This window comes from Hemitrygon akajei, unplaced genomic scaffold, assembly GCF_048418815.1.
Source record: "Hemitrygon akajei unplaced genomic scaffold, sHemAka1.3 Scf000057, whole genome shotgun sequence".
Classification (NCBI taxonomy): Eukaryota; Metazoa; Chordata; class Chondrichthyes; order Myliobatiformes; family Dasyatidae; genus Hemitrygon; species Hemitrygon akajei.
In genome coordinates, this window is record NW_027331943.1 from 1,522,129 (window position 1) to 1,543,851 (window position 21,723).

Here is a 21,723-nt window from a genome sequence, read left to right on the forward strand (position 1 = left end):
CACAGTGTTACCATCGGGAGGGAGATTAATTGTACAGCTACCGTAAAGTTAATAAATTTCACGACGTATGCCTGTGATATTAAATTTGTTTCTAATTCTGATTCACTTGCAGCGGGGATGTGTTAGTTTGAATTAGTTGAAAGTCTGTCAGAACCTCGTGAGACGAAGGGTTGTACTGTACTGTAATATTCTATGTTCTGTACTCTATCTACTGTACCGCATCTCACTGTTTAAGTTCAGTCGATTATTTATTTAAAGTAACGACACCTTCGTTTCCAGACTACTCTCAATGCACCTGATAATATTGTAGGATCATTTAACAATAGGCCATAAATATCTGTGACAGCCACAGGATGATAATGATAGTTTTGCCTGGAAGGGACTTGTCAAGTTCTACGTAAGGAGGAATTGTCCTCGGTGTTAAATCTACGCTGGTCATGGGGCATGAAGGGAAGTATATGGACAAACAGGAACATTAGCGATAGTCAGGATGGGCCAGTGCGTAGTAGGTCATGTCTAATCAAGCGAACAAAGCTTTACGAGGTAGTTACCAGGAATGGTGTTGACGGCAAGGCAGTGGATGCCGTCTGCAGGGACTTCAGCAAGGAACTTGAAAGGTTTCACATGGGAGGATGCTCGGGATGGGTCAGTAGCTTGGCTTTCATGATGAACTATTAAATTGCTGTCACCATTGACTACATTGAGGAAACTAGAGTGTGGTAATAAATGGTTGTCTCTTTGTTTGGGGACCTGTGACGAGTGGAGTGCCGCACGGATCGTTGCTGTCATCGTTGTTTGTTGTTTGTCATCTATATCAATGATCTGGATAATGATGTCGTTAACTGGATCAGCAAACTGCCGATGACAGCAGCATTACCTGTGTAGTTGACAGCGAGGAAGAGTACCGGAGCATGGTACCAGAAAAGGGATCACATGGTAGGGATGGGTCAGTCGCTTGGCTTTCACAATGAGGAAGTAAATTGGGATCCTTGCTGTGTCCGTTGTTATTTGTAATCTATATCAACGATCAGGATAATAATGTCATCAACTGGATCAGCACGTTTGCCGATGACAAGAACATTACGGGTGTAGTCGACAGCGGACAGAGTACCAGGGTATGAGTCGGGATCTGGACCATCAGGGAAAATGTTTGAAAACTGTCAGATCGAATTTAACGCACACAATTGTTAGATGTTGCCCTTTGGGAGGGCAAGCCAGGGTTGGTCTGACACAAAGAGAAATAGGGCACTGAGGAGTACGATAGAATAAACGAATCTGGGAATGCAGGTCCATAATTCAATGAGATTTGCGGCACAGTTAAACAAGGTCGCTAACTTTCCGCCCACTGGTCTTCCTAGAACAAAGTACGGAGTACAGGAGTTGGGATGTTAAGCCTTTATTGGGACTTAATTTGGAATATTGTGTGCGGTTGGGTTCAACTACCTGCAGGAAAGATGCAAATAAGATTGAAAGAACGCAGGAAAAAAAGTTACACGGCCATTGCCGGGGACTGAATGTTTTGAATTAAAATGAAAGATTACATATGTCAGCACTTTATTTCCGAGCGGGTAGAAGACTGAGGGGAGATTTGATAGAGGTAGACAACATTATGAGGCGTATAGAGAGTGTAAATGCAAGCGGGCTTTCTCCACTGATGTTGGGCGAGAATACAACTGGAGATTTTGGGGTGAAGGGTGAAATGTGAAAAGTTTAAGGGAAACATGAGGGGAAACTTCTTCACCCAGAGGGTGGTCAGAGTGTAGACACTGCTGACAACACCAATGGTAACTGAGATACCGATGTCAACGTTTAAGAGATGATTGGAGAAATACACGGATGAGAGTGATTTCCAGGAACTGATGCGAAATTCGAAGGCTGCATATCTTTCCGAAATTCTCTGAAGTGCTGATGTATGCTAGCTTCAGCTCTCCACATCTTACTCACCTAAGTTCTTTAGAATGCGTGTTGAGGCCTTTTGCTTTGCAAGTTGTGGATGGCCATGGTCCGGGTCGTAAAAAAAAAAAGAAGCTTTTGACTTCAGTTGACTTCATAGGCCAATTTACTGAGTACAGGAGTGAGAATGTTATGTTGATGTTGTTTAAGAATTCATTGCTGCCTAATTTGGAATATTGTGTGCTGTTGGGCTCACCTACCTGCAGGAAAGATTTAAATAAGTTTGAAAGAATACAGAAAACAAATGAAGACTGTAGTTCCGGGCTGTAGGTGGGTATGACAGTGGTCTCAGTACGGTGAACAGATCTGTTGCTACAGAGGTGCTAATAGGTAAAAGGGATGATTAGCCTCGATACTATACAACAAAGGGTCATTTAATCCGAATCCTATCCTTGGTCAGAAATTGGAGGTCAGTAATCCTGGAAGTCGTTGGAGGTTTGGAGACGTCATGTTTTCATTGTGTTGAATATTAACTCGTGGACGATACGTTACCTTCTGCGCCTCTTTCTCTTGGAGTCGAAAGGCTTCATTAATTTTTTTATGATTGCAATTACAGATATTTGTTAACCATTGAACAAATAAGAGCATGTCACTTTCTGAAATATTTTGAAAATATGAATGCATTGTCGCGATTTGCATAACATTTGCCACCTTTTAATCTTACAGTTCTTCTTCCGTGGTCAAGGAAAAAAGAAATATCCTGTCCGAAATCTCAGCAATATCTTCGTTTCCCTTCCTAAATCAGCTGAACTATATCCATTCCGGCACCGGGGAATCATCTATCATAATGTTTTCCAAGTTTCAAGCGCATCCTCTTTCTCAGCGTCGGCATGTTCTGGCATATCTGCCTTTTGACGCTGTGTTCACATTCATTAATGTATTCAGTGAGGAGCTTCACCGCCCCCTTGGACTCCAGACACAAGTTTTCCTCTTTTGCCTCTGATCTGCCCACAATGTCTCCAGTCTCCTCCTGTTCTTCACATTGCAACTCGCCAAGGATTTCTCAAATCCCCTTCTAAATGTTCTAAATCCATTACTAAATTCTCTTCTGTGTGCTTTGTGACCTTCCATAAACCTGCCAGATCCTTTTCCCCGAAACCTTAAGTACCTTTCTTTCTTCCTCTTGACGAGTTGTTCCAACTTTATTGCCACCTAGGATTACTTTATCCTATCATCCTTGCCCTGTGTCAATGAGACAAACACTTATTGAACCCCATGTCAGTGCTCCCTGAACAATCTCCACATATCTGTTGCACATTTCCCAGAGTTCATCGTTTCCCAATGTACGTTCCCATGTTCCTGACAGGTAGCACCATACACCGCATTCAATGCTCCCTGGTCCTATCCATGTGCAAGTTAAATAGAGGGCAGATCTGCCCTATTGCTCTGAAATGCTGTCCCACCGAGAGATCTGTCACCTGATCCGTTTCCTTTTCTAATATTAGGTCCGGTATGGACTGTTCGCCAGTCCGCCTGTCTTCTTATAGTGACATAAATCCTTCCTGGACACAACTGAGAAATTATGCCATACCAAGACCTTTTACCCTGAGGTGGTGCCAGAGAATATTCTGGAAGTTTCAGTTACCCGTGCCAATAACACGGCCGATGTCAAGTATTGGCTTCCCGATCGGATCTTTACCATTCCCGTTGCACTTATTTGGTTGATCTGGTGGGCGGCTGTATAGAATACTCCAAACGGAGTGATCAGCTTCATGTTTGTGTGTTAGTCGCACTATCTATTAAAAAGCAAACGCTCCACGTTGTCCTCCCTTTCTGCAGCTGCGATACTATCCGTGGTTTCCTACAGCGTCCCCTTTACACTCTGTTACCCGACCCTGTCCATTTTGAAACATCTAAAACCCGGAAAGTCCTGCAGCCATCCCTGTCCTTGTAACAGTCGGGTGTCTGTGATAGTTTGGAACATACTTCAACCAAAGTGACAATCAGACCAGCAGCATTGAACGTTTGTGTTGCTACCTACCTGAACTGTATGAAGTCAGCAATCCTCCGCCAATTCTGCATTTTCCGGATGGCCAGGCATATTATTGTTCGATTTTATGACATATTTGCCAAACCTGTTCATTGTAAATCGGCTTTATTTGAAAACTCCGCAGAATTGCAATTGGACACGGGCGTTATCTACACAGATGGCCATTTAATGTCAACACATACTTCATTCCATTCCTCAGCTCTTCTCTGAATTTCCTCTGTGTCAGTGTATAGATACAAGTATTGGTGCACATGCTGAGAATTTGTAACATGAACCCAAATTGTTGTAGGATGTATACCGGGGAACTCAAATATCTGTCCTGGTAATAATAGTTTTGCACTTGCCATTTCAGGGAATGGGCTACAAAGGGCATCCAAAATAATATGAAATTAGCTGATATAGAAAACAGCAAAATCATCGATTTTCTGCGTTTTTCCACCTCGGTATCTTTGTGATTGTCACTGCTGTACCGAAGCTTTCTGCGGACTCTATTTGCCACAACGATATGCCTTACGGTTAACCCGTTAAATACCAGGATTAAGCCGATTGGTAGCAATGGTGTTAAAATACTGTTCAGTAATTGGTAACCTCTCCACACGGGTGAAGTAACGTATTCATATGTAGCGGTGCACCGCCACGGCGTGTTGTCAATGATGACGTAAGGTTCAAGGGCAAAGTAAAACGGGACACCTCTCCCGCAGCTCACTATAACCACGGTCACCATAACCACCGTTGCTGTTCTCTCGGTGCAGTATCGCTCCCGCAGCTTTTGGCAACATATTGCGATGAAGCGATCGAAGGTAAAACTGACCGTAAACCAAACAGAACAGTCCTGCGTCACGACCCGAAATACAAGTGTCAGAGCGCATACAGGAGTGATGAGCAGGGATCTAGAATAAATGTAGATATTGTTGGTCTGTTCCACTAAAGCAGCAACGATGACAACCAGCAGATCCGCAGTTGCCATTCCAACCAGGTAACGGGTGATGCATTTGGAGAGTCCGCATTTGCCCCGAGAGAGGATCACAATCGCCATTAAGTTAACTGCAAGAAATTTGGAAACAAAATAGAAATTTGGTCAGCTCCCTGAATGCCTTCATTCTACTGATGCTATGCAGGGTATGGTCTATTTGGAAGTGGAAAGAGGAAATCCAGTGTGTGCGGTCTCCGTCGCTGCACTCCGGCTGGAGGACAATGACGGATGTGAATCTCAGTGGATTGGCGACCTTCCGACAGTTTTGAACAAGGCATCCGAGTTCCAGGACTCACGTACCGGTGGGCACTCGATCACTCCTGTTAGCAAAACCATTTCCATTACTAGTGGTGAAAGAACTGAAGGGATTGTTTGCAGCCGTGACAAAGTGGAATCAAAAGATACAAAGCACAAGTTATCATTTCAAGAACAGACCTACGTGTCGAAAATAGACTGGACCGTCATTTAAATAAGCTGTCACGTTGTTATAAGTCGAAGTGTCTGCACTGATAGAGACACGGACCGAGATAAGCAGTGACCAGCATCACTACCGAAAGCCTAACGAGGTGAAATTATGAAACTGTGACAATATCGGGACCAACTTAATTGAGAAAAGAAGAAAACTCTGCGATCAAAGTATGGAAAATAGAAATAAAACCATTAGATGCCTGAGTCCTCCAATTTCAGCCGAGGGTAGCATCTGTGCTCAGTAGCAGTGCAGATACCGCAGCAGAGTAACGACGGCACCATACATAAAGCAACCAGCTCCGGCATCTTACCGGGGACACCAACCGCTACAAGTGTGGGATAGAAAATGCACGCGATGTGGTAAATCGTCGAATATCCCATATTCCGTCAGAAGCAGCGTTCAGTTGTACGGAGCGTTTCAGCTGCTCAGATGGACTGGTGATCGGTTAACAGACTTTTATTGAGCAGAGAACAATTCCACTGAGGCAATTAGCGTGGCTGTCACGTCAGGGACATTAGTGCCAACCAACTGCACAAACACTTATCTTAAACTATTTATACTCACTCTGTCCCCGTGTCATGAATTTGACTCCTCAATAGAGTCCATTACTGTAAAACAAAATAGAATGTGCTTTTTTCCATGTTATTTTGGATGATACCTGGCTTCAGCTATTTAAATGGAATTTTTTATATCATTATTGCTTTAAAACAGGCATTCATCTTGAAGTTGATTTATTTTGTAATATTTCACCGTGCACAGTCGCTTCTGAAATTGAGTGAAGGAGTTTGTTCTGGCGGGTGAAATGAACAAAACTTCCTTATTAAAGGGGAACAATCGTTTGTCCTTTTCTTTCGTTCGTTCCAGTCATTTCGGTCTGTTTGTGTGTTGGAAATCACAGTTACAGCTGACATAAAATAAAATACACTGCACGTATTCCTGCAAACACTGTAAAGATCCACAGCGATATTCCAGAGACCTGTGATCAAAAGGGGAGAGTGTCCTCGGGAGATTAGCGAGGGCTGTGGACAGTTTAAAGAACAATGTTTTCCAGTGCACACATGGGCCGTTTGGCAGGAACCTGACCTCTGCCAGTGAATGACTTCATCACCTCATACCCGTGACATGCGATGCAGTCTATTTAACCTTAAAGATATTCTCAAATCTGCCACTATTCTACCGGTAATTTTCCATCCATTCTGTTTCAGTAAATATAGTAAGTAAAATCTATGGACAATCCGCATGTTTTCAGGCCGTTCTGTCATTTTCCACGAAGTTGTATTTTTTTGTCCTGATTTACTGTCAGGTATATTGCCTTTCGAGCGTCACTATGATTATATGCAGAACAGCGGATGTGGTCAAGTTCACCTGTCAATCACACTTCCTTCTGCAGTGCACCGCTCCGTGGCGGTTGTGATACTCGTAGCGATGAGCGGCCCTCGATTTATTGGAGAGAGTCTTATCACTCCGTTTCCATTGCTGAATTCGTACTAATGTGCGGCCCTCGATTGACTCAAGAAAGTATCACCTCTCCCTTCAAATTCGTCCTCCCAAAATGGATCACTCCGTAACCTTCCGGGTTGAACTCCATCTGTAACTACTCAGCGCTGCTCTGCGTCCCGTCACTGTTCTGTTGTAATCTGTGACAAACTTCTATACTGTCCATAATTCCACCAACCTCCACATAATTGAAAATACAATTATCCACCCTTCCACCTCCTCATCCAAATCATTCATAGAAACACATAAGCCGGGAGTCTCAGACTGATCACTGCAGGACTCCACTGGTCACCAACATCCAGGGAGAAAACGCTGCATCCACAACTACAGTCTCCCTTCTGTAAGCATCAGTGCTGAATCCACCAGCCACCTCTCCCTGGATGCCAAGCCTTCTGACGCTATGAACGGTCGTACCATGGTTAACCGTATCAAATGCTTATTAAGATCTAATTATACCAGATCAACGTCAGCACTTTTCATTGTCCAGTTGTGGAAGCCTCTATCCACTTGGTGACCGCATCCACTATCTCGAGGATATATTTCAGTCCTCCAGGGGGTGGATGCGAATATCCAACAAAATAAACCTGCAAATCAACACGTGGTCATTCTACGGGACGTGTCTTAAAACTGCTTCTCGAGCCGATTTATCTGGGTTAGATCAACATAGATAAAACCCAATTACTTTCATATTGCTATAGCCCACCAAGAGAAAGTAAAATTCGATACCCCTGGGCATGGCACACAAAGTCTTTCAAATATTTGGGCATCATTATGCCAAAAGATTTGGCAAAATGATCAGAATGTAACTATCAGCCTTTATATAAAAAGGAAAAATAAGGAAGATGTGGCAAGATGGAGCCTGATTCCTTTTCTCAGTCTCAGTTCAAGGATTGAGTCTATTAAAATGAATATACTGCCCAGACTGTTATATCTCTTTCAGACCCTACAAATAGAGATTAATCAAAATCAATTCAATGAATGGAACAAGACGCTGTCAAGGTATATTTGGCAGGGTAAACGGCCTAGAGTTCGTCTCAAAACTTTGCAATTAGCAAAGGAAAAGGGGGGATGGGGCTTGCCTTCTCTTAGAGGTTATAATTTTGCAGCACAGTTGAGAGCTGTGATATGTTGGTGCAACCCATCATCTGACGCTCAGTGGAAAAACATGGAGGAGCGTGTACTTCCCATCCCCATACAAGCAATTTTGTCTGATAACAACCTGCAAAGGTACGTAAATACTATTGATAACCCATGGGTGAAATTGACTCTTAAAATATGGAAAACAACTATAAAAGAATATAATCTAGAGGGAGATATTGCAATTCTTAACTGGTGTGCCTATGACTTGGATTTTACACCGAATAAACTGAATGCTAGATTTAAGGACTGGACAGCTAAAGGAATAACAGTTCTTTGCAACATAATGAAAGAAGGAACACTGTTCAGTTTTGAAATGCTTAATGAGAAACACCTATTAGGAAAACAAGATTTTTATCGGTATTTACAGATGCGACAATATGTTAATAAGACGCTTAAAAATGTAACCAAGGCAATTACATGCTTGATTGAACTCTTTAGAAAAGCATGTAATTCAGATAATGGTAGTAGAATCATTTCAAGCATGTATAAGGGGTTGTTAAATCTCAGAACACATTTGACTTCATACTTTAAAACAAAATGGGAGAAGGAAGGAGTGATAATTATATCTGAGGAAGAATGGACAACAATATGGAGGTATCAATGGAAGTGTAACAGTTCACAGAAATGGAGGGAGTTCGGATGGAAAAACTTGATAAGATATATTATTACACCCTCTCAGAAATACCATTATGATAGTAACCTCCCTGTTTGCTGGAGAAATTGTGAAAATCAAAATGCAAATCATTATCATATTTTTTGGCACTGCCCCGTTATCAAAGACTATTGGAGGGGGATACACAATGCCCTACAAGACATCTTTAAATGTGAAATACACTTAGAGAGTAAGACCATATATTTTCTGTACAAAGCGGAAGAATGGTTGAAAAGAGATAAATATTTAATGAATATACTGTTGGTGGCTCGTTAAAAAGACTCTTGCTAGGAAATGGTTATCACAGGAGAGCCCAACTTTAAATGCATGGATGGAAATTACAATGGACATTTACAAAACGGAGAAGAGAACAGCATCTGTTAATCATAAGCTGGAACAATTTGATTCATACTGGGATAAATGGCTTAACTGTATAATGCCTCATAGTCCTGATTTTATTCTCACAAATCAATGAATCTGTTGTAAAAAAAAATGATGACGCCCTACTTATACATAGTTCGTTCCTTTTGCTTTTTTTTCTTTCAACTCTTTTCTATAAGTGTATACCTTAGATCAAGTCGTCAAGTCAAGTCAAGTCAAGTCAACTTTTATTGTCATTTCGACCATAACTGCTGGTACAGTATAGAAAAAATGAGACAACGTTTTTCAGGACCATGGTTTACACGACACAGTACAAAAAACTAGATTGAACTACGTAATAAAAAAAACACAGAGAAAGCTATACCAGATTACAGACCTACACTGGACTGCATAAAGTGCACAAAAACAGCATTACAATCAGTAATAAACAGGACAGTAGGGCAAGGTGTCAATCCAGGCTTCAGTTATTGAGGAGTCTGATAGCTTGGGGGAAGAAACTGTTATATAGTCTGGTCGTGAGAACCCGAATGCTTCGGAGCCTTTTCCCAGATGGCAGGAGTGAGAAGAGATTGTATGCGTGGTGTACTGTCCATTCATAATGCTGTTTCCTTTTCAGATGCAGCGTGTAGATAAATACTTTGTGGAGATTTGTGATATATATGATTATATGGTATATATGAACAATGTCTGAAATACATCTTATGGAAATGTTTGTTTAATGATGAACTTCAATAAAAAATAAATTACAAATCAAACAATTCTTACAATAATATTGTACATCTTCTCGCAATTTCGACATCCAACACAGATTCTTCAACTGTTCCATAATTCTGTCTGCTCCTTGATACCCACAAATGTAATGGTGTCAATACATCACCTGGTTTCTTTCACATTCTGGCACAAAAAAATACCATTATTAAGTACAATCCGATTCCGTGCCTATATCCCTCGATATTTGCCAAACGCTTCAGAATCCTCGCCTCTTTGTAGCTTTGCTAACTCCTGACCCTGTTAATGAGTCATGACTAAGTCTATATCTGAACAGTTTGCTGGTTTCTCTGTCATCCCTACCTCTACACCTGGATTCCCTTTCACCACCCAGCTTGATTCTAGTTTGGCGACCTCACCAGCCTTCCTGCTCCCTTCCGGGGAAGTCTGTAATTGAGCCTTCACCTTTTAGTTTAATCGATAAGTGTTTCCACTTCCCTCCTCAAATATTTACTTCAACATGGGAGCTGATGGTACTAGTTTGCCATCTTTTGAGATATAACCTCTAGATTCCCATAACGGTAAATATTCAGCCAAAGCACATGAGTATGCAGTGAATGAAGCGAGATGGGTCAGGTGCAGTCATCTGAGTTTAATCTCATTCGAGTTTTTGTTCAGCGCAGAAGTAGTGAGTCAAAGGGCTTGTTCCTGTGCTGTACTGTTCCCAGGATCCCAACATCTCCAGCTGATGTGTTCACATTGTAATATCAATTTATTAATTATCATCTCCCCAATCTCCTCCATTCATCTCATTCTTCAGCACTGTGTCATATAGGACACGGTGCCTTGCAACACAGGAGCCATCGCTTCCTTCCATCCTGTCCCAGACGGGCGGAACAGACCCGTCTGAGCTGTGATGTAACCAGTAACGTCAAATTCCCAGTAGGTCATCAATGAACCGGGTGCTGCAATGTGGAACTTGGATCATTCGAAAGGTGGAAGTTGACTTTCCCTCGCATTCCTATTCACAAACTCTCTCAGTGCTGCACAGAACAACGGAGACACAATTTTATCAATGGAAAATGCAAGGCATAATGCAGACAAGTCTGAAGTTATCAAGTCTTATGCAAAACCTCCATCATCCACCCTGGTGCATTCAAACGACAGCAGACCCGAGAAAGATACAGTCGTGTTAGATTGAATGGTTCATAAAACACTGTTGGCCAGTAGAAACTACAGTCTGATCAAGGACAGGGGAATCAGACAAACCAGTTCTCTCTCTTCCCCCATTTTGTGGACTATGAACGGATTCTTGTACTGGAATAATTTAATCAGAGGAACTGAATGTGAACACAGGAAGCTTCAGGTAATGATCTGCTAAACCTGAGACCATTCTCAAACAAGTCGCCATTTGTTATGTGAAGGGCGTCGACTCTGAACTGATTCTTGACTCTGGGACAATCTAATCAGAGCAATAAACCTGAGACCATGCTCAGAGGAGCAGCTACTTGTTGTGTAAAATGCCAGACATATCAAAGAAGCAATCTGCAGTCTCGTTAGACTCTGTCTGGGTTGCCTCATTTAACTGGTTTGGAATGGTCAGGGTGTAAAGATACGAATACACAAGGCTGGGGTGGGCAGTGCCACGTAAAATAGGTTGGTTGTAGCTCTGTACAATGATCAGGAACCAGGTGACCCAGGTAGGTCAGGTGACCTTGAGCCAGTGGTTCGGAAATCACATGATTCCATTGATAAGATACCGGAGATCCAAATATGCAGGGGAAATAACTCTCCAGCGGCCAGAGACCAAGCATTGCCGAAAATTAGGACCACACGGACAAGTGGAGATCGGGAACATGAGGATCGGAAGATGATGAGAGGCATTGATCATGTGGATAATCAGAGGCTTTTCCCCAGGGCTGAAATGGTTGCCACAAGAGTACACAGTTTGGTGCTGGGGCGTAGGTACAGAGGAGATGTCGGGGTAAGTTTTTTTTTACTCAGAGAGTGGTGAGTGCGTGGAATAAGCTGCCGGCAACAGTGGTGGAGGCGGAAACGATTCGGTCTTTTTTAGAGACTTTTGGATAGGTACATGGAGCTTAGAAAAATAAAGGGCTATATGTAAGCCTAGTCATTTCTAAGGTCAGGACATGTTCGGCACAACTTTGTGGGCCGAGGGTCCTGTATTGTGCTGTAGATTTTCTATGTTTTCTATGTTTCTATGGAATGCCTTGCCAGCGTAGACTCTTTTCCCGGATAATACCTTTTATCTTCATTGACTGTTCATGGAGTGTCAGGTTTTCCAGTAGGGTGCACATAGGAAGATAGTGTGTAAATCCACGTGCTTTCAGTAGAAATAATAAAAGATACTTGTTGGTAAATACAGATTCTCTGTATCTCATTGATCATTGTTACAAGGGATGATTCTTGTCACAGTGGCGTCCATCATTAACATTGCCCACTAACAGGACGTGCCCTCTACACAGTGTTACCATCGGGAAGGAGATAAAGAAGCCTGAAAGCTCAGGCTCAGCGATTCAGGAACAGCTTTTTTCCCCGCTGCCACCTGTATCTCAGTTTTGTTTTCTTTATAGTTATTTATCCTGCATTTCATTGTACTGCAACCGTAAAGTTAACAATTTCACGACGTTTGTCTGTGATATTAAATCTGGTTATGATTCTTAAAATATACCTTTGAAACCTTTAATTCTGATTCAGATGCAGAGGGGATATGTCAGATCGAACTTACATTAGTTGAAAGCCTATCAGAACCTCGTGTACTGTGATGTAATATTCTATGTTCTGTGCTCGATCGAGCGTACCGTGTTTTGCCATAGTTATGTAAGTCGATTAATTATTTAAAGCTTGGAAGGGACTCGCCCAGTGTTGAGACTACCCTGGCCATGGGGTATGACAAGAAGTATCTGGATAAACAGGGACATTAACGATAGTCAGTATAGCCAATGCGTAATAGGTCATGTCTAACCAATCTCTCAGAGCTTTTCGAGGTAGTTACCACGAATGGTGTGGAAGGCAAGGCAGTGGATGCCGTCTAACAGGGACTTCAGGAAGGAATTTGCAAGGTTCCGTGTGGGAGGATGCTCGAGAAGGTTCAGTCGCTTGGCTTTCACGATGAGGTAGTAAATTAGATTCGCCATTGGGTACGTTACGGAAGCTAGAGTGTGGTAATGGATGGTTGCCTCTCTGACGGGGTACCTGTGATAAGTGGAGTGCCCCAGGGATCGTTGCTGTGCCCGTTGTTATTTGTAATCTATATCAACTATCTGGATAATACTGTCGTTAACTTTGCCGACGTATAATTTGCCGATGACACTACCGGTGTAGTTGACAGCGAGGAAGAGTACCGGAGCATGTAGCAGGATCTGGACCAGCTGGAGAGATGGGTTACAGATGGCCGATCGGATTTAACGCAGACAAGTGTTAGATTTTGCACTTTGAGAGGACCAGACAGGGTTGGTCTGACACAATGAGAAATAGGGCACTGAGGAGTACGATATAACAAACGAATCTGGGAATGCAGATCCATAATTCAATGAACGTTGCGGCACAGTTAGACAGGGTCGTAAAAACAGCTTTCCGCACATTGGCCTTCATGGAGCAAAGTACTGAGTACAGGAGTTGGGATGTTATGTTGATGCTATTTACGACTCTATTAAGGCCTAATTTGGAAAAATAATGTGTACGATTTTGCTCAACTACCGGCTATTGCCGGGACTGGGCGCTTTGAATAAGAAGGAAAGATTATATATGTCAGCACTTTATTCCCGAGCCTGTAGGGGTATTGAGGGGAGATTTGATAGAGGTATACAACAATATAAAGCGGATGGCGAGTATAAATGCAAGCAGGCTTTCTCCACTGCTGTTGGGCAAATACAACTAGAGATCTGGGCGAATGGTGAAATGTGAAATATTTAAGGGAAACATGAGGGAAAACGTCTTCACTCAGACAGTGCTGCCAAGGCAAATAGCAATTGTGATTTCGATGCCAACGTTTAAGAGATGATTGGATAAGTACTGGGATATGGATGGCCACGGTCCGGGTGAGGTCGATGGGAGTAGGCAGTTTAAATATTTCCTCACTGACTGGACGGGCTGAAGACCCTGTTTCTGTGCAGTGGTTCCCTATCGGTGTCTGACTGGATGTCTGACAATTTCGTGTCTCACAGCACCGACCAATCTAGAAAGTCGTTGATCCTGCTTTATCCCTCTGTCCTTGCACACACTGAAGCATGGAGACTGAGTTAATGGATGGTTACAGCGTGAGAAGATGGAAGCTCTGGAACTTGTTTATTCCATATTCTCCAATTACCTGCGATGGTTTTAAAGGAAGACAAGTGTGAGCCCGGATACTTGCTTTGCTGTCGCTGCGTTTTTAGTTTGTGTAGATTTGTATGATTCATTATTTAATGATTTCAGAGGGAGACACGGATTCTACACCGGCCATGTGGATTCAGGGTTAAAGGGATCGAAATATGAGCATATCTACACCAGATACATTAAAACCACGATTTAGAGGTCGATAGGCATTTGGATAAATTGGTGTGTACTTGAACTGGAAATTTGGAATTGGTATTTTGGAAGAATTGTTCTTTTAATGAGCAGCAGAAACTGCAGCTGAACACTTTGAAATGCTGGTTTTAAGTTGTAGGGTTCCACTGGAAAAGATGCTTTGAAGTCATTGTAGCATTTGCCCTGTAATATGTAAATGGCAGGTCAGTTTAGAAATCGCGCTGTTGCAGTCAATAGCTCAGCGATTTGCTTCCGTCATCAGCCCTAATTCCATACATGATCCTGCTGCTGCTGGGAGGTCAGATTAAATCCGTTATTTCCCTCAGCCCTGTTTCTCGGAGCACTGTGACTGCTGACTCCAAATATAGTTGTGAAGTGTGCCGAAATTTCAACCCTCCTTGCGGAACACGGCTGCCCTCTGTCTTCCAGCCGGAATGCACTCTAATCATCTGCCTTCTGTTAGTAAGCCAATTCTGAACCAACCAGTCACGTTTCCCTGGATCCGTTGCCTCCTGACTTTCTGACTGAGTCCACTATGGGGAAATGATCAAACGCCTGACCAAAATTAAGATGTAACATGTTGACTCGCCGTAACCAGACTATGTTTCTCCAAATACTTATAAATTCCCTCTACAATAATCGTCTCCAACAGTTTACCCACTACTGACGTAAGACCTGGTCTACAATTCCAAGGAGTATCGTTAATATTTTTCTACAACAAATGAATACCATTTGGCACATTCCAGTCATCTGGTTCCGTGGACAGTGAAGACAGAAATATCCTGTCCAAAAGCTTACCAATCCCTTCACTTGCTTTCCCAAATTACATAGAACATAGAATAGTACAGCACATTACAGGCCCTTCGGCCCGCAATGTTGTGCCAACCCTCAAACCCTGCCTTCCATACAATCCCCCAACTTAAATCTCTCCATATACCTGTCTAGTAGTCTCTTAAATTTGACAAGTGTATCTGCCTTCACCACTGACTCAGACAGTGTATTCCACGCACCAACCACTCTCTGAGTAAAACACCTTCCTCTAATATCCCCCTTGAACTTCCCACCCCTTACCTTAAAGCCATGTCCTCTTGTACTGAGTAGTGGTGCCCTGGGGAAGAGGCGCTGGCTGTCCACTCTGTCAATGCCTCTTAATATCTTGTACACTTCTATTATGTCTCCTCTCATCCTCCTTCTCTCCAAAGAGTAAAGCCCGAGCTCCCTTAATCTCTGATCATAATCCATACTCTCTAAACGAGGCAGCATTCTGGTAAATCTCCTGGAGTATATCCCTTCCGACACCAGGGAATCATGTATCATAATATTTTCCAAGTTTCCAGCGCTTCCTCTTTCTTAGCGTCTGCATGTTCGAGTATATCTGCCTTTTGACGCTGTGTTCACATTGATCAATGTATTCAGTAAGGAGCCTCACTGCCTCCTTTGACTCCAGACACGTTACCTCGGTTTTCTCTGATCTACCCACACTCTCTCCAGACTCCTCCTGTTCTTCACAGTGCAACTCGCCAAGGCCTTCTCAACTCCCCTTCTACCTCTTCTAAGTCCGTTGTTAAATTCTTTCCTGTCTGCCTTGTGACTCGAGACAGCCTTACCTGATTCTTTCTTCCTAATCTATAAGTATCGTTCTTTCTTCCTTTTGACGAGTTGTTCCAACTTTCTTGTCTCCCAGGGTTACTTTACACTGTCATCCTTTCCCTGTGTCACTGAGACAAGCCTATACTGAGCTCCATGTAAGTGCTCCCTAAACAATCCCCACATATGTCGTGCGCATTTCCTTGATTCCATCATTTCCCAATTTACCTTCTCAAGTCCCTGCAAGGTAGCGCCATGCATCGCTGACCCTCCCATGCTCTCTTGTCCCATTCCTGTGCAAGGTGAATGGAGGGGAATTCTGCACTATCGTCTGCAATTTTGACCAACGGAGAGATGTGTCACCCGATCCGTTTCCTTTCCTAATATTAGATCCGGTATGGACTGTTCGCAAGTCCTCCTTTCTTCATATAGTGACATGAATCCTTCCTGGACACAACTGAGAAATTATGCCATACCTAAACCTCTTACCCTGGGAAGGTTCCAAAGAATGTTGGAGATGTTTCATTTCCCCGTGTCAACAACTTGGTACATGTCCAAATTCTGTTTCCCTCACTGTTCCCGTCGCGTTTTTTTTTTCTAAATCTCGTGGGCGGCTGTACAGAATACGACAATTGGGTTGATTTATGTTTCTGTGTTCGTCTCACAGTCCATTAACAAAAGTACGCTCCACGTTGTCCTCCCTTTCTATATCTGCGATCCAGTCCCTGGTTACCAATCGTGTGCTTTACTTGTCACTGGCCATTTTGAAACATCTGAAACCCGGAAAGCCCTGAAGCCATCCCTGCCCTTGTAACAGTCGGGTGTCTGTGATAGTTTGGAACATAATTTAACCAATGTAACAATCACGCCAGCAGCATTGAACGTTTGCATTGCTACCTACCTGAACTGTATGAAACAAGCAATCTACCGCCAACTATGCAATTTCCGGATGACCAGGCATATGATTGTTTGAATTAATGACATATTTGCCAAACCTGATCATCTAAAAGGGCTTTATTTGAAAACTCCACTGAATTGCCATTAGACGCAGGCGTTATCGACACAGATGGCCATTTAATGTAAACACATACGCCATTCCATTCCTCAGCTCCTCTCTGAATTTCCTCTGTGTCAGTGTATAGATACAAGTATTGGTGCACATGCTGAGAATCTGTAACATGTACCCAAATTGTTGTAGGATGTCTGCCGGGGAACTCAAATATCTGTCCTCGTAAAAATAGTTTTCCTTTTGCCATTTCAGGGAATGAGCGACATAGGGCATCCAAAATAATATGAAATTAGCTGATATAGAAAACAACAAAATCATCGATTTTCTGCGGTTTTCCATCTCGTCATCTTTCTGATTGTCGCTGCTGTGCCGAAGTCCTCTGCGGACTCTATTTGCCACAACGATATGTCTTACGGTTAACCCGTTAAACACCAGGATTAAGCCGATTGGTAGAAATGGTGTTAAAATGCTCTGCAGTAATTGATATCCTCTCCACACGGGTGAAGTGGCGTATTCATATGTGGTGGTGCACCGCCACGGCGTGTTGTCAATGATGACAGAAGGTTCAATGGCAAAGTAAAACGGGGCACATCTCCCGCAGCTCACTATAGCCACGGTCACGATAACCACCGTTGCTGTTCGCTCGGTGCAGTATCGCTCCCGCAGCTTTCGGCAACATATTGCGATAAAGCGATCGAAGGTAAAACTGACCGTAAACCAAACAGAACAGTCCCGCGTCACAGCCGCCAATACAAGTGTCAGAGCGCACACAGGAGTGATGAGCAGGGATCTGGAATAAATGTGGATATTGTTGGTCTGGTCCACTAAAGCAACAACGATAACCACCATCAGATCCGCTGTCGCCATTCCAACCAGGTTACGGGTGATGCATTTGGAGAGTCCGCATTTTCCCCGAGAAAGGATCACAATCGCCGTTAAATTAACTGCAAGAAATTTGGAAACAAAATAGAAATATTGTCAGCAGCAATTCTCTGAATGCCCCCATTCTACCGATGCTATGCAGGGTATGGTCTGTTTGGAAGTGGAAAGCGGGAATCCAGTTTGTGCGGTCTCCGTCGCTGCACTCCGGCTGGAGGACAGTGACGGATGTGAGTGTCAGTGGATTGGCGACCTACCCACAGTTTAGAGCGAGGCATCCGAGTTCCACGACTCACGTACGGGAGAACAGTTGATCGCCACAACAAACAACACCATTTCCATTATTTGTGGTGCAAGTGCTGACGCCATTATTTGTAGCGGTGGCCAGGTAGCATTAAGGAGAGATAAGACACGAGTTCTCATTTACTGACTGACCGAAGAACAGACCTACGTGTCGAAAATAGACTGGACCGTCATTTAAATAAGCTGCCACATAGTTATAAGATCGAAGTGTCTGCACTGATAGAGACTCGGACCTCGAAAAGCAGAGACCAGCATCATTTCAGAAAGCATAGCGAGGTGAAATTATGAAACAATGTCAATATCGGCATTAGCATAATTGACAAAATAAAAATGATGTCGATCAATGTACCGAGCATTTAAATAAAACAGTCAGATACCTGAATCCTCCATTCAGGAAAGACGTTTCAGCCGATGGTATCTGTACTTTATTACAGTGCGGATACCGTATCAGAGTAAAGGCTGATTTATACCTCTGCGTCAAATGATCGCCGTGGGTACGGCGTATCCGCGTAACCTACACTGTACCCTACGCCCTACTCTACGCCATAGCCTGACGCGCACTTCTCCAAAAATCCAACTGCGCGTCGCGGCGACTCAGACCGCAACAAATGTGATTGGTCCGCTTGGTTGCATCGCATTTCCTCCTGTCTGTAGGCATACTGTCAGGTACACTGATGCGAAATTAATCGCTGGAGACGATGAACCAAATCTTCAAATCTACCTACAGACATCCGAAAATAATTGAAATACATTTCTTCGTCCATGTCTCTCAGTGGCTGGACAAGCACAGGAAATTCACCCTCCTGCCTCAAACCAGAAGGCCATAACCATAAGACCGTAAGACAAAGGAGCAGAAGTCGGCCGTTCGACCCATCGGGTCTGCACCGCCATTTCATCATCAGCTGATCCAATCTCGCCTTCAGTCCCCTTCAATGGTCGTACATAGCATCTACTCCGACGTTTTCTCTCTTTTCTGCGTAGCAGTAATTTGAATAAAAGTAACTCTTGCTCAACATTCATCATCTCCAACTCCAACATGATGCGCTCAGTCGCCATTGTTTGAAGTACACGAAGAAACTCTACACGGTGTCATTGAAACCTCATCGCCAACTAGCGTTTTGGCGGTGAATTGCAGGTTTAAATGCTCACAACGGCGCAGGCCACTTACGAAGGGTTCGGCGTAGGCTACTACGCAGAAGTATAAATCAGCAAGACGACGGCATAATGCATAAAGTGAACAGCTCCGGGATCTTACCGGGGACACCAACCGCTACAAGTGCGGGATAGAAAATAGCCGCGATGTAGTAAATCGCCGCATAGTCCATATTCCGTCAGATGCAGCGTTCAGTTGCACGGAGCGTTTCAGCTGCTCAGAAGGACTGGTGATCGGTTTAGCAGACTTTTATTGAGGTGAGAGCAATTCCACTGAGGCAATTAGCGTAACTATCACGTCAGGGACATTAGTGACAACCAACTGCACGAACACTTACGTTAAAATATTTTTACTCACTCTGTCACCGTGTTATTAATTTGACTTCTCAAGGGACATTGCAATCTATTTACTTTAAAACAAAATATGAAGTGAATTTTCCATGTTATCTTCCATGATACCTGGCATGAACAATTTAAATGTGATATTTTTATGTCTGTGTTCCCTTTAAAGTTGGCATTCATCTTGAAATCGATTTATTTTGTAACATTTGACGGAGCACATTCGCTTCTGAAATTGAGGGAAGGAGTTTGTTCTGGCGGGTGAAATGGAGAACACTTCTTTGTTAAAAGGGAATATACGTCAGTTCTTTTCTTTCGTTTGTTCCAGTCATTCCGGGCGGGGTGGGTGATGGAATAAACAATGACAGCTGACATGTGTTACAATAACACTGCATTTATATTCCTCCAAACACATTAAAAGATCCACAACGATATTCCAGAGACCTGTGATCAAAAAGGGAGAGTGTCTTCGGGAAATTAGCGAGGGCTGTGGGCAGTTTGAAGAACAATCTTTTCCAGCGCACACATCGATCGTTTGGCAGGAACCTGATCTCTCTATTGACTTGACCAACCCATACCCGTGACTTACGATGCAATCGATTTAATTTTAAAAATATTTGACTTTGAAGACTGAGAAGGTGAAAAAAGCACTCTACCACCACTGAGAAGAACTTAGACATTTTATTTATTAATTTGTTGAATAATTGACATCACCGGATATCTCGCTGCACTGGCGAACTGTTCTATGAATTTCCACTGAATTCCCCGCAAATAAACTTGTTTGTGCAGCAACATCACACCATCAGCATGTATCCGGAGTGTTCAACATTTTCCAAGCCTTGGAGGACTCCGAGCTAAAACGTACGCGGGGGAGGCAATGACGGGAGAATTAGACCACAGTGGACAGCGGAGTGGAGACACACGGGGAAGAGAGACATGGGTAGAGAAACTGAGATAAAAACGTGCAAGAGACGGAGGATCAGCGAGATAAGGGAACGCGAAAGAAGTAGAGACATGAGGGAAAAGAAATTTCAAGGAAGCAGACACTTTGGTTTGAAAGACAATGGCGGAGAATGGTTGGTTGTAGAGAGACTGGGAGTAGGTGAAAGAGTTATAGAGTGAGAGAGGGAGCAGAGGAAAGAGGCTGGGAAAAAAAGAGAGACTAGTGGAAGAGAGTCTTGTAGAGATGGGGAGAGGCACGGGGAGCGAAAGAGAGAAGCGCAGGAAGAAAGAGAGAGACTGGGAGAAAGACGGGAGAGAGGAAGAGGTTGAGAAGGAGCGAGTGTCAAGTGCAAGACAAGAGGGGTATAACGGTAGAAGGAGAGTGACGAGGAGAGAAACCAGAAGCGTGGCTACCCTGGTGTCAGTTCTTATTGTGTGTCATTTATCAAACGTCTCCTCTGCTCATGGAGCAAATACTTCTGTAAGCCCGCCTGAAATAATTGTAATTATCCAAATTCCACTAGTCGCCGTGGCAGGGTATTGCTGAGCAGCAGCGCCTGTGCAAGAAAATATGCTCGGAATTGAGTTTTCAACAAGTGTCCCTTGTTTGGGTCCTTTCCATTGGCAAATGCATTCTAACGTGCATTACATCAGAGTCCGTTATATTCTTATTTAGACTGAATCACGTAACGAATACTCTTGTAATCTCAAAGGAATACGGGCCCAACATATTTCGACATCAGGCTCTCCTCTCAACAACGGAGAGGACAATGGGTTTTCTACCAATTAACTTCAAATGGCTTCGGAGTTCAGTTGTGACGCAATCTGCGAGTGCAGGCTCGTTGGTCTAGTGGTACGATTCTCGCTTCGGGTGAAAAAAGCATATGCGAGAGGTCCCGGGTTCAAGTCCCGGACGAGCCCCGTTATTGGATATTATCAGCGATTTGCTTTACGATTTTTTTGCATTGACACACGAGATAATTGGCAATATCAAACAGAAACTCTGAAGAAGAAATTGGAAATAGTTTTCAAGGCAGATAAGTTTGAAGTGTCACATTTTGGAATGTCAAACCAGCTGAGTATTTATTCTAGGAATGATAGAGCACTGGGGAGTGAAATCAGCAGGGAGAGAGAGTCGGAGAAGGACAGAGTTTGCTGAAACCCGTCTCATGTGCAGAGAGACTGTGGGAAAGGTGTTCGGCACGCTGGCCTCAGGAGG

At 43.4% G+C, this 21,723-nt stretch overlaps 1 non-coding gene across 1 annotated transcript; it reads left to right on the forward strand.

Annotated features, from left to right (window-relative positions):
* Positions 1-21,340: 21,340 nt before the first annotated feature.
* Positions 21,341-21,425, forward strand: trnap-cgg (transfer RNA proline (anticodon CGG)). Its single transcript is given in 2 exon segments — positions 21,341-21,376; positions 21,390-21,425. It is a non-coding gene; the product is annotated as a tRNA-Pro (tRNA).
* Positions 21,426-21,723: the final 298 nt, after the last annotated feature.